The sequence below is a fragment of the Tiliqua scincoides genome, chromosome 1 (genome assembly GCF_035046505.1).
Source record: "Tiliqua scincoides isolate rTilSci1 chromosome 1, rTilSci1.hap2, whole genome shotgun sequence".
NCBI lineage: Eukaryota > Metazoa > Chordata > Lepidosauria > Squamata > Scincidae > Tiliqua > Tiliqua scincoides.
In genome coordinates this window covers 151,302,212-151,313,776 of record NC_089821.1, presented here as the reverse complement: position 1 = coordinate 151,313,776, position 11,565 = coordinate 151,302,212, and positions in this window count along the sequence as shown.

The following is an 11,565-nucleotide window of genomic DNA, read 5'->3' as shown; positions in this document are numbered from 1 at the left end:
AGCTTGCTCCCAGGTAAGTGTGGATGGGATGGCAGTCTTAGAGCCCAAGTCTATGCCTGTCTATTCAGATGTAAGTCCCACTATAGTCAATGGGGCTACTCCCAGGAAGGTGTGGAGAGGATGGCAGCCTCAGAGCCCCAGCCTATGCCTGTCTACTCAGAAGTAAGTTCCATTATAGTCAATGGGGCTTGCTCCCAGGAAAGTGTGGATAGAATTTGTCTTTGAAGTCCTGGTAGTCATCTCTGTGATGAGGCTTCTGATGGAAGGCAATGAGAGACTTTGCTCTTGCTGTGGAAGCGCAGAGAAGGGACTTCAATCCCCAGCATCAGAAGAACATTGAACGCATAATAGTAATTAATAATAATAAACAATTGTGCTGGTGAGGCACTGAATGAAGAGGACTCTGGCCCCCAGCAGTTTATGTTGTAGAACTGATGACATCTGCTAAGGCAGCTATTTTCAACATTTTTCATCTCACAGCACACTGGCAACATAACACCAGAACCAGTGGGCATCAGTAAAATTGAGTGTTGGAAGAGTTATGACAGACAAAAGAAAATATTTCTATACCCAGTGTGTAATTAGTCTGTGGAATTCCCTGCCACAGGAAGTGGTGATGGCATCTCGCCTAGATGCTTTAGGAGGGGATTGGACAAATTTATGGAGGACAAGTCCATCATGGGTTACAAGTCATGATAGGTATGTGCAAGCTCCTGATTTTAGAAGTAGGCTATCTCAGAATGCCAGATGCAGGGGAGAGCACCTGGTTGCAGGTTGTTGTCTTGTGTGCTCCCTGAAGCATTTGGTGGGCCACTGTGAGATACAGGAAGCTGGACTAGATGGGTCTTTGGTCTGATCCAGAGGGGCTCTTCTTATGTTCTTATGATAAGGCACTAACATTGTCAAGGCACACCATCAGTCTTTTGACAATTGACAAGGCACACCACGATGCTGGTGGGGGGGTTCACATCCCTTAATGGCCCTATCTCAATGGCCCTACTAATAAATTACCCTTCCTCAAACTCCCGTGGCACAACTGCAAAGCACTCATAATGTGCTGCAGCACACTGGTTGAAAATTGCTGCTCTAATGGGCCACGAAACTCTTGGTTTTGCTACAACAGTCAAACAACAACGTGAGTTCAACCCTGAGTGATGGGGATTGTTGTTGATGATGATGATGATGATAAATACCACTTTTCAACAAAAAATATTCACAAAGCAGTTTTCACATTGAAACAAACAAATAGTTCCCTGCCCCCAAAGGGCTCATAATCTAGAAAAGACACCAGCATCAGCCACTGGAAAAGATACCAAGCTGGGGAAAAGGATAATCACTTTCCCCTGCTCAATATAAGAGGATGCCACTTCAAGCACTTTACAGAATGCTTGGAGTGTTCAAACCACTTCCCATACATTATTAGCTTGTAATCCCTATAATAACCTCGTAAAGTAGACCAGTAGTATTACTGTACCTATATTTCAGATGAGAATTGAGCCTGAGAAAAAATGCCTTGCCTGTAGAGAATTCACTGCAGAGGCAAGATACAAAGCAGGGACTTTTTGATCTATTGTTTAGCTGCAATCCTATGCCAATCTACCCACTGAACACAAAGAGTAAATATTTTGAGTAAACATCTATAGGCTTATTAGGCTGTTGTAGCATAAGCCTTTATGTTTTCACTCAGATATCCAAGTTGTTGTGTTCAGAATCTCCTCTATGGAGAACTCGTGCAAGGAAAGCGCCCTACAGGTAGACCACACCTGCGATACAAGGACATCTGCAAGAGGGATCTGAAGGCCTTAGGGATGGACCTCAACAAGTGGGAAACCCTGGCCTCTGAGCGGCCCGCTTGGAGGCAGGCTGTGCAGCATGGCCTTTCCCAGTTTGAAGAGACACTTTGCCAACAGTCTGAGGCAAAGAGGCAAAGAAGGAAGGCCCATAGCCAGGGAGACAGACCAGGGACAGACTGCACTTGCTCCCGGTGTGGAAGGGATTGTCACTCCCGGATTGGCCTTTTCAGCCACACTAGACGCTGTGTCAGAACCACCTTTCAGAGCGCGATACCATAGTCTTTCGAGACTGAAGGTTGCCAATATACCTGTGTTCAGTGGAGCTTACTCTTAGGTAAATCTTAGAGGAGTGCAGCCTTACAGCCCAATCCTATCCTGGGAATAAGCCCCATTGACGCTAATGGGGCTTACTTCTGCATAGATATGCACTGGATTGGGCTGTTAACCACTTCTCTACATCTGTACTTCCAGATAAGGTATCTTTTATCTGTTTTTGGAACAGAAGCTAACAGGAAGTCAGAGAGACCTGCCTGTACTGATAGAAGTTTCTCACCCTGGCCCTTTGTAAGGATTTGATGGAAAACATTGCTGCTGTGAGTTCATCAGTTAAGTACTATCAATGTCCAAGGTGCTTTATAGAGGACCATAGTGTCTACATTTTGAATGAGGGCAAGAGACTTGTGTGCTGGAGGAATCTCTCCCTCTCTCCCTCCTGCCTTTCCTCTCACAAAGTAGGATGCCACTTAAGGCAGCAATAGGAAGAATCAAGAAGAACTGACCTGCCTGGAACAATGGAAGAAAACTTTAGCCTGTAATGCTAGAACAAAATATCATGGAAACTGAATGGCTGCAAATAAGCATCCCCATGTCGCCTTATCTGTGCAGATGTTTCCACACCTAGTTGGAGGCTGTCTAGATAACTTGTAGAACCTGGTATCCTGCAATCTGCCAGCCTAGGGTTGCAAGTCCCCAGATGCTGCACAGCACTGCCAAAAATATGACAGGAGATGGTACACAATCATGTGACTGAGGGGTGTACCCAGGATGGCTTTTGCCTTCACAGCGGCTGGAGGAAGACACACACAGTGTCCATATACAGATACAGTCCATGTCCATGTCCATGTCCAGTCCAGATACAGTCCAGTCCAGATACAGTCCAGTCCATGTCCAGATACAGTCCATATAAAACACTATGCAAAATGGTGCCAATCAACTAGCTCCATAACTCTCTTAAAGCCCAATCCTCTCTAGCGCCAGCAGTAGGAACGTACTGCCAGTGCTGGGTGTCATCAACATGCCATAAAGTACGTTTATGTCATAAAGCATGTTTATGGCACCCTCTGTGTAGGGTGCGCTGAGCCTAGTGCTAGTACTGAGCCCGGGGCTGGGCAGACATCACCTGGAGCAAGGGAAGAGCTCCAGGTAGTGGTAAGTCTTGTTGGGCGGGGTGAGGAGAGGGCAGGGGAGGGTGAGAAGGGGGAGGAACCGGGTGGGAAGGGGTTGGTACCAGTGGAGCCCTGCTCTGCCAGATCCAATGCTCTGTGTGGGGCTGAAAAACCCCACATGGAGCTTCTTCAGTCTGTGCCAGCAAATTGCTTGTGTCCTTCCCCTGAGGAGACTCTGGCAGTGTCGTGGTGCCCACAGGATGCAGCAGAAGCCATTTTGGCACAGTTGCTCCTCTGGGTACCAGACAGCTTAGGATTTGGCTGTTAGTAAGGGATAGAACTTCAAGTGGGGGCTATGGCTGCTTTTACAACTCACAACGAATGCTTGTGCTCTATATACCACAAATGCAGTTGCCATCCCCACCCCTTGTGATGTGCTCATGCCCGGTCAAGCACTATAGCAGCACAAGTATGCGTGCCAACAACAAGAACTGAGCGGCTCAGCTGGAATTCTGTCTGGTTTTTCATTCTCCAATTTTGGCAGTGGGCCAGGAGGATAAAAAAGCAATTCTGGGCAGGGCTGCAAAATTCTGGCTGGGTGAAAACCCTATTTGTATTCTTTGTTAGCTTGCTTAAAATTAGTTTGCTAAATCCAGATCAAAATGGCTGGTTTGACTGTAGAGGAGCATGTCCTTGGGTTTATTGTCCAATCATGGTCTTTGGTTTTACACTGTGTTGTGGCTGGCTCTGTGTTTTAAATAAAAACCAGTTGTTTGACAGCCAGTGTCGAGGTACAAGAGTGCTGAAGGGCACCAGCCCAGGAGTGTTGCAAAAGTGCCTTCAAGCACTTACCTGGCCTCCCTGCACCAACACAAGCTCTGGGCCTGGTAAGAATGCACTGGTCAAGTTTGGCTGGCACAGGGGCCTGGGGAGGTGTGGGGAGGGCAAGGTGGAGGCAGGAGGGAGGCGTTTCGAGGCAGGGGAGGCCAGGTGGGGAGCAGGAGGCGGGGCCAGGATCCAGCAGTTATGCTGGATCCTAACCTCGTTCCCAGTCAGCATGGGGCAATCCCAGGTTACTCAGATTTGCCCCATCTCTTGAGGTGGCGCAGATCCAAGTCGCCCCACTGGGGATGCTGCCGCTTTACCCGGGGTAAGGGGAAGTGATTCCCCTTGCCCCAGGCTGAGCCGCTTTCCGTTCCAATCCTGCCTTGGATGCGGCACAGGCCCGCCGGCCTGCCTGCTCCAGGGCAGGTTAGGATTGGGCTGCACTTTGTTCAAATGGTTTAAACAAACCATTGTTTGTTTAAATGGTGCTAATGCTTCCTGGAAGCCCATCCCTAACCTGAGGACAAGACGTAAAATTAATTGACAATAAAAATATGCTTTATGCAATTTCAAAGGTTTAATGTCCATCACAATTACTTTATACAAGCCAGGTTTAGGATTTGTTAAGAGGAGGAATGGAGGGAGCTTACTCAATCCTACATCAGAACCAGTGGTTTTGCCATTTTTTTGTACACTGTCCAAACATTATTTTTTTGGTCAAAATTTCACTTACAAACATATGGTACTGGAGTAAAAAAAACACTTTTCTTCACTATAGGACTCTGTTCCTTTTGCAGTGTGATTCTCCACACATTTACTCTGAAATAAATTCCACTAAAGGATGGCTCTTACCCATGGTCCTGTCACAAACTTAACGGGGGTTTGGGGTGCTCAGAGTTCTTGGTTATCAAACCCTAAAGCCCTCAAGGCCCCCTGTTCAGTAGTATTGCCACCACCCTGTATGTGCCAGTGCCTCAGTCCAGGGACATTGAGACCCTCTAGGCTTAATTCTACCCCTTGCAGGTACTGAGTGCTTTCTCCAATTAAAGCTTCAATCCTCAAGTTACTAGACCTCAATGAGCACTTGGTAGCTTGCTGAACAGCTAGGCAGGATTCGGAACCTTTGTCCCCAACAGACAATGAAACAACTTGGTAAAAGAGATTTTAGTTTATTAAATACATACGGTTACATAAGGTTACATAAGGCAGCAAATGCTAGAGGCATAAACATCTAGGAGACATATCAGCAATAAAATAACAAAGCTAGCTGGCTATCTCTATTAATTATGTCTCACCTGGGTCAGCTTCTTATAGATCTTTTTGCTCCAGGCTACCTGTGAGGCCAGATGCCCATGTTGGACAACGGAGCTCACAGCGTGCAAGATGTTGCACCCAAAACCTCTGTCCAAGAAGGGGCCAGACCCAACCTTTGGGCCTCATTATTATACTTCTTATGTTAATAGTACTGAGGTGACTTCATACTTATTTCGACTGTCCAATCAGAAACTTTTGAGGACAGAACCTTCTCGAAGTGGGTCTAGTTGCTAGTCCTCCTAGTTCTTACCCTTCCCAATTGGAGATCCACAGCTGCATTTCATCAGCTTGATAAGGCACCTTTCTGTCTGCAAAGGTGCTACATTCCAATGGGTTGTAATTCTTGTTGTCTGTCCTTTCTAGCCAGCAGAGGAGAGACAACAATCTTTGTGTTTGTCTACTCACATTCTTGCAGATAGGAACTGCTAGCAACTTCTCTGTTACTGACTTAGTTTGGTTCAAACTCCACATGCTAACCAAGGCCTAACATGTACATATTCACGACAGGTCCTCAAAGGGACTTAACAGAATAGATCAAATTCTAAGGATCCAGTCTTATCCTCAGTTGGCCTGTGCAATGCAGCGCTGATCGTGGCATCACTAGGGCTTGCATCACCCAGTGCAGGATGTCACCCCCATGATTTACCTCCTTCCATGCAGTGGGCAGGGCAATACCCTGGGTGGTGGGTGTGGTGATGCACCATTGCCCCTCCCACTGGTTTTTTGGCTATAACTTTGGGCAGAATAGAGATATTTCAGTGCAGTTTGCTTCATTGCATTCTGCATGAAATTACACATCGGATGATGATGGTATTATTAGAAAGTACCAAGATTTTTAAAATTTTGGCCAGCAGTAATATCACACCCCCAGTGCACATCACTCGATGCATCCTGCACCCCCTGCACACCCCTAGCGACACCACTGCCTGTGGGTCAGCTGGGGACCAGGCTGGCAAAGATGAGTAAATTGAGAAATTTTACTTACCTCCTTAGGGCCCGATCCTATCCAACTTTCCAGCACTAGTGCAGTCACAAGGCAGCCCCGAAGTAAGGGAACAAATGTTCCCTTACCTTGAGGAGGCCTCTGTGACTGCCTCCCCACCACAGGATGCAGCACATGCCCCATTGGCATGGCTGCACTGGCACTGCAAAACTGGATAGGATTGGACCCTTAGCCACTCCCTGGTCTCCAATGGAATATCACTGGGAAATATTTATCTTACAGCCCAAACCTAACCAACATTCTAGCACTGATGCAGCCACAATGCAGCTGTGAGGTAAGGGATCAAATATCCCCTTACTTTGAGAAGGTCTCCATGACTGCCCCACCACCACCACCGCTGAATGTAGTGCATTCAGTGGCGTAGCTAATGATCCTGTAGCCTGGTGCCAAGCTCAAAGTGTTGCCCCGGAAGTGATGTCACAACAGGAAGTGACGTCATGCCCGGGTTTTTAAAAAATAGAAAATTGGGAGGAACTCACCTCCACCCCCCAGCAGCTCGCCACCCACTTGCTCTGCTGCCTCCCCTCAATCAGTGGCATAGCTAAGGCATCTATCTGCTACCTAGGATCAAAGAAGATTTGTTGCCCCCCCAGACAAAATCAAATTTAATTAAGTAAATAAATAAAAAGTGTGCCCCTGATTGGTCAGGGACTGTGCTGGGGTGGGATGGTTATTCTCCCCCTGCTAAATATAAGAGGGGCACCACTTTACAAAAGTGCCTTTTTACCCAGTTAGCAGGGGTAACTGTATTATGATACATGGAAATGAGAGCTGACTCATATTAATACTTTATTGGTTTCATGCTGAATCATGATAACATGACATTGCAACATGTCAATAACATAATAACATGCCATTGTCTCGCAGAACAATCAATTTCATAGGTCAGTTTTGAGTTAAGCAAATCCACTTTTTGTTCCACAGTTGTGTTTTCATTTTATGGTTAATTGGCCATAACTTTTGATGGAACGCAGATATTCCAATGTGGTTCATTTCATTACATTCAGCATAAAATTACCTATCCAATGATATATAACATGATGGTATTATTCATACATACCAAGATTTTCACAAATTTGGTCACTAGTGTCAAGCTCAGTTTGTTGCCCCCCTATAGCTTGATGCCCGGTGCAACAGCTACCCCCTGCACTCCCTTAGCTACGCCACTGAGTTCATGCCCCAGTTGCACGGTTGCAGTGGCACTGGAAAGCTGGTTAGGAATAAATATTTCCCAGTGCTGTAGTTACATGTTACAAACATGTGAATGTGAATATAATTTTGGGCATAATCCAAACTTGCGCTGGGACAGGCAAGCCAGGAGGCTTGTGCTGTATCCAGAACAGGATTGTGGCCAGCAGCAGCTTAGCCAGAGCCAAGGGGAAACATTTCCCCTTACCTCCAGGTAAGGGCTGCTGGCCCCAATGGGTCTCCTCGGACTTGCACCACCTCCTGAGGTGGCACAAGTCCAAGGAGAGCGGAGCGGCTTCAAATCGCTCCGTTCTCCCTGGGGACAGGGGTTGGGATCCGGCATAACTGCTGGATCCCAGCCCCGCCTCCGGATCCTTGTGTGCCCGCTCCCAGGGCTGCCCATTGCCCTCTCCCCCCGCCCAGGAACACCTCCCTCCCTCCCCCTCCCCGCCTCCCTCATGTCTACCTGTCACCCTTGTGTTGGCTCATCCGATCTGATGCAAGGAGCTGGGAGGAAGCGGGCGCGGGGGCCTTCGTCAGCCGCCGCAGGCCGGCGCTTCTCGGAGCACCGACCTCGCTTCCTCCCACACAGGCGCAAACATGCTTTACGGCACATTTGCAACCCTCCCAGGGGACTTGGGCCAACCTAACCTCAGGTTATGATTGCGCCCTTAACCTCTTAAATACACAATAGTAACTATTATTGACATGAATTTGACATTCATTCATAGGCTAAGATCAAGGTATAACCCCATGCCCAATAATCATATAGTTCAGGTATCATCAGCATCCAATACTCAAATTATGAGGGAATTCAAAAGCCCAATCCTCTGATTTCCCTCTCCCATTCTAGTCAAATTGTGCCCCCCACAACTGTCTAAAACCAAAAACGATGGGTGGTGTTACAAAAGCTTAGGAGGCCAAACTTTCTCTGCCTCCATATAATTCCATAGGCATGACCATCATTGTAGATGATGTCGAGAAAGCTGGCCTCTTGGACATTTTTCTCATGTTTTGGTGTCTTCCAGTGACCACAAATCACCACGTTGCACGTATCCTGAGCTATGAAACAGATAAGATGAGCTGTTATGTTAGCAACAGACACGAGACACTGCTAGACAATGAAGTACAAACTGTATTCTATATATATAACAAACTGTATAAAAAGTGAACTACTGGATATAAACAAACTGAATAACACCCTGTGGCAAAACTCCTGAAAATAAACACAACTTAGAACAATAAAATAAACAGGTTTTATTCCACTCCTGGCAAAAGTTACCCAGTACATGCATGTCAGAAATTTCATTCCTGCATCTGGCAGTTTAATGCTATCAATTTTAAGAATGTTAGTGGGTGCTGGCAATGCAAAGGGATAGCTGCTTCCTTTAGTCGCTTGAATTCAAAAGAGCCAAATTTAACAACTGCTTCTACAACTTGTATAGTGGGTGCAGAATACATTAGGTCACTTTTGTATTTTGCAGCCCAAACAGGATTCTCTGACCAACTTGCTTTTTACCATGTCTTTCAGCTTATTGATCTTGCACCATGAGTTGTAGAATACCAGAGAATTGTTTGCCTAAACAAGAAATATTGTTTGTGTGGCATTGTCAGTCCACAAATCTCTGATAATGTTACAGGTTGTGCCATGTTATCCACAGGGGTTCCATTCTGGAAACCTCAGTGGATAAAACAACCAGTGGATACCGAATCAGTGGAAAAATAGCTTTAAAGACCCACTTCCGGGTTTCTTGCTCCTCCATTGTTGTTCCAGAATGCATTGGTATAGATGCTATACCACATACAGCCACTAAATGGAATGAATACAGTTGTGCATTACTTAACAAGAGGGATGTGGACTGGCATTCCTGTTGTTAAGCAGGGCTTGAAGCTATATGAAGTTTTTGAAGGCGAGGAGAAGCTCTGCTTCCCCTCACCTCTGGAGGCTTTTCTGAGCCTCCCAGAGGCAGTGCACATCTGTCTGCTGCCTCTTCAAGGCTCAGAATGCTGGAATTGTGCAAGAGACACAACTTCTCGTTTCCTGGAAACTGGAAATCATGTCTCTCATGCAATTGGGGCATTCTGACCCTCCCACGGGCAGCACACAGATGCACGCTGCCTCTGGGAGGCTCAGAAAAGTCTTCAAAGTCTTGGGAACTTGAGAGTCTCCAGCTTGGGAGGCTTGGGAGTTGTGACCTCCTGACCAGTGGCAACTGTTGCATATACCAATGCATTCCGGGGGCAACAATGGAGGAACAAGAAACCCGGAAGCCCAGAGTCTTTAAAGCTATCTTTAACCCCAAGAAGCTTGCAACCAGTGCAGTTTATCAGTTTGAAGGTAGGAAATTGGATTTTGGCGCTTTTTTCCCTTGTTACAAGGCATTTAAAGGAGGACCCTGGTATCAGTGGTGAGTCAAACCAGTGGATGCCAAATCAGTGGATAGCAAGGCACAACCTGTACTTTCACATACATGCTTAAAAACAAGAGTACATCTTGTGGCACTATAAAGACAAGCAAATTTACAGCATGTGGAGACATTTACAGCAGCCGAAAGGCTTTCCGCCACTGTAAAATGGTTGATAGCAGTGTGCACAGTATGTCACCCATGGCCACTATCACCAAATGCTGCTACCCCCACAGGTAAAGGTAAGCCACTGGTGAGGGGAGGAGGAGGTGGAATGGGGAGGCATGTTGGGGGCAGGCAGGGATGGGGCAAGACAGAGAGAGCTCTGTGATATCCTAGCCCTGGTTTTGTCCCTGACCCACCCTCTTCAATCCACTTGAACTTGTGTCAGCTAAACAGCTGGTGCAGGTTCAAGTAGATCCATTGGGGACCATGTGAGAGCAGAGGAGGGTAAGGAGAACATTCTTTTACTTCCCTCTCCACCTTCACATGGTCTCCGGCTGCCGGCAGGATAGAGTAGAGCCTGTGCCAGGACTGCTGTGGGCAACATTTGGCACAGGTTTGGCCTGCTAGGCTGGAATTCTATATATGCTTACTGGAAGTTCCATTATATTCATTGAGGCTTACTTCTGAATAAACATGCAAAGGACCAGGTAAAAGCTCAAAGGGGGTATGTGACCTCACTTTTTACACCTCTGGGTATTAACTCAGTTTTACCTGTGCACCTGGGTACTTGGCCACTTGAATATCCCATGCTTAGGAATCAGGTGGTTTTCATAGTTCATTGAGTTGATGCAAAGCTTTTGATTTATTTTTGTTTTTCAAGAAGGGCTAAAACGTTTAATTGATTAATCAGAGTAATGGATTGATTTTGAATCTTGCAAATTAGTTTGGGGGGGGTGTTATAAGATAAAAACTGTGGAGGGCAAGCCCTGTCTTCAAACAGGCACCCCCTTTTCTTTGTCACACGCAGGCATACTGTATCCAGGCATCACCCTGCATCACCTTAAGACAGTGGTTCTCAAACTTTTCGCACCAGGACACACTTTTTAGAATGAGAATCTTTCAGGACCCACCAGAAGTGATGTCATGACCGAAACGACATAATCAAGCAGGAAAATTTTTAACAATCCTAAGCTGCAATCCTACCCATACTTACCCAGGAGTAAGTTCCATTTACTAACATTGGTCAATGCATATACATAGCAGCCTGTTAAAAGTACAGAGCTGTAACATTTCCCCAGATGCAGTCACATACCATGGGAGCAGCCAGTCTGATATATTAAAAATAAAATACGGAAATGAATGGGTACTCGCCTGAAACTGGCTCGCGACCCACCTGGTGGGTCCCAACCCACAGTTTGAGAAACACTGCGAAGAATGCATCCTACGACACTTGCTTCCAGACGCCGGCATTGTTGCCACCCTTGTGCTAAGGTAGGCAAATTCAGTGGACTACCATCGCCTACGATCAACAGCCCGGTCCTCTCCACAGTTTCCTGGGAGTAAGCCCCATTGACGCTAATGGGACTTACTTCAGAGTAGACATGCCTAGGATTGGGCTGCAAGGCTGCTGTGGAGTTCAGACCTCAAGTGACCTACTGGGTGGCCCTCTGCATCTCCCCCCCTTGGCCCGCCTGGGGTCTTCCAGG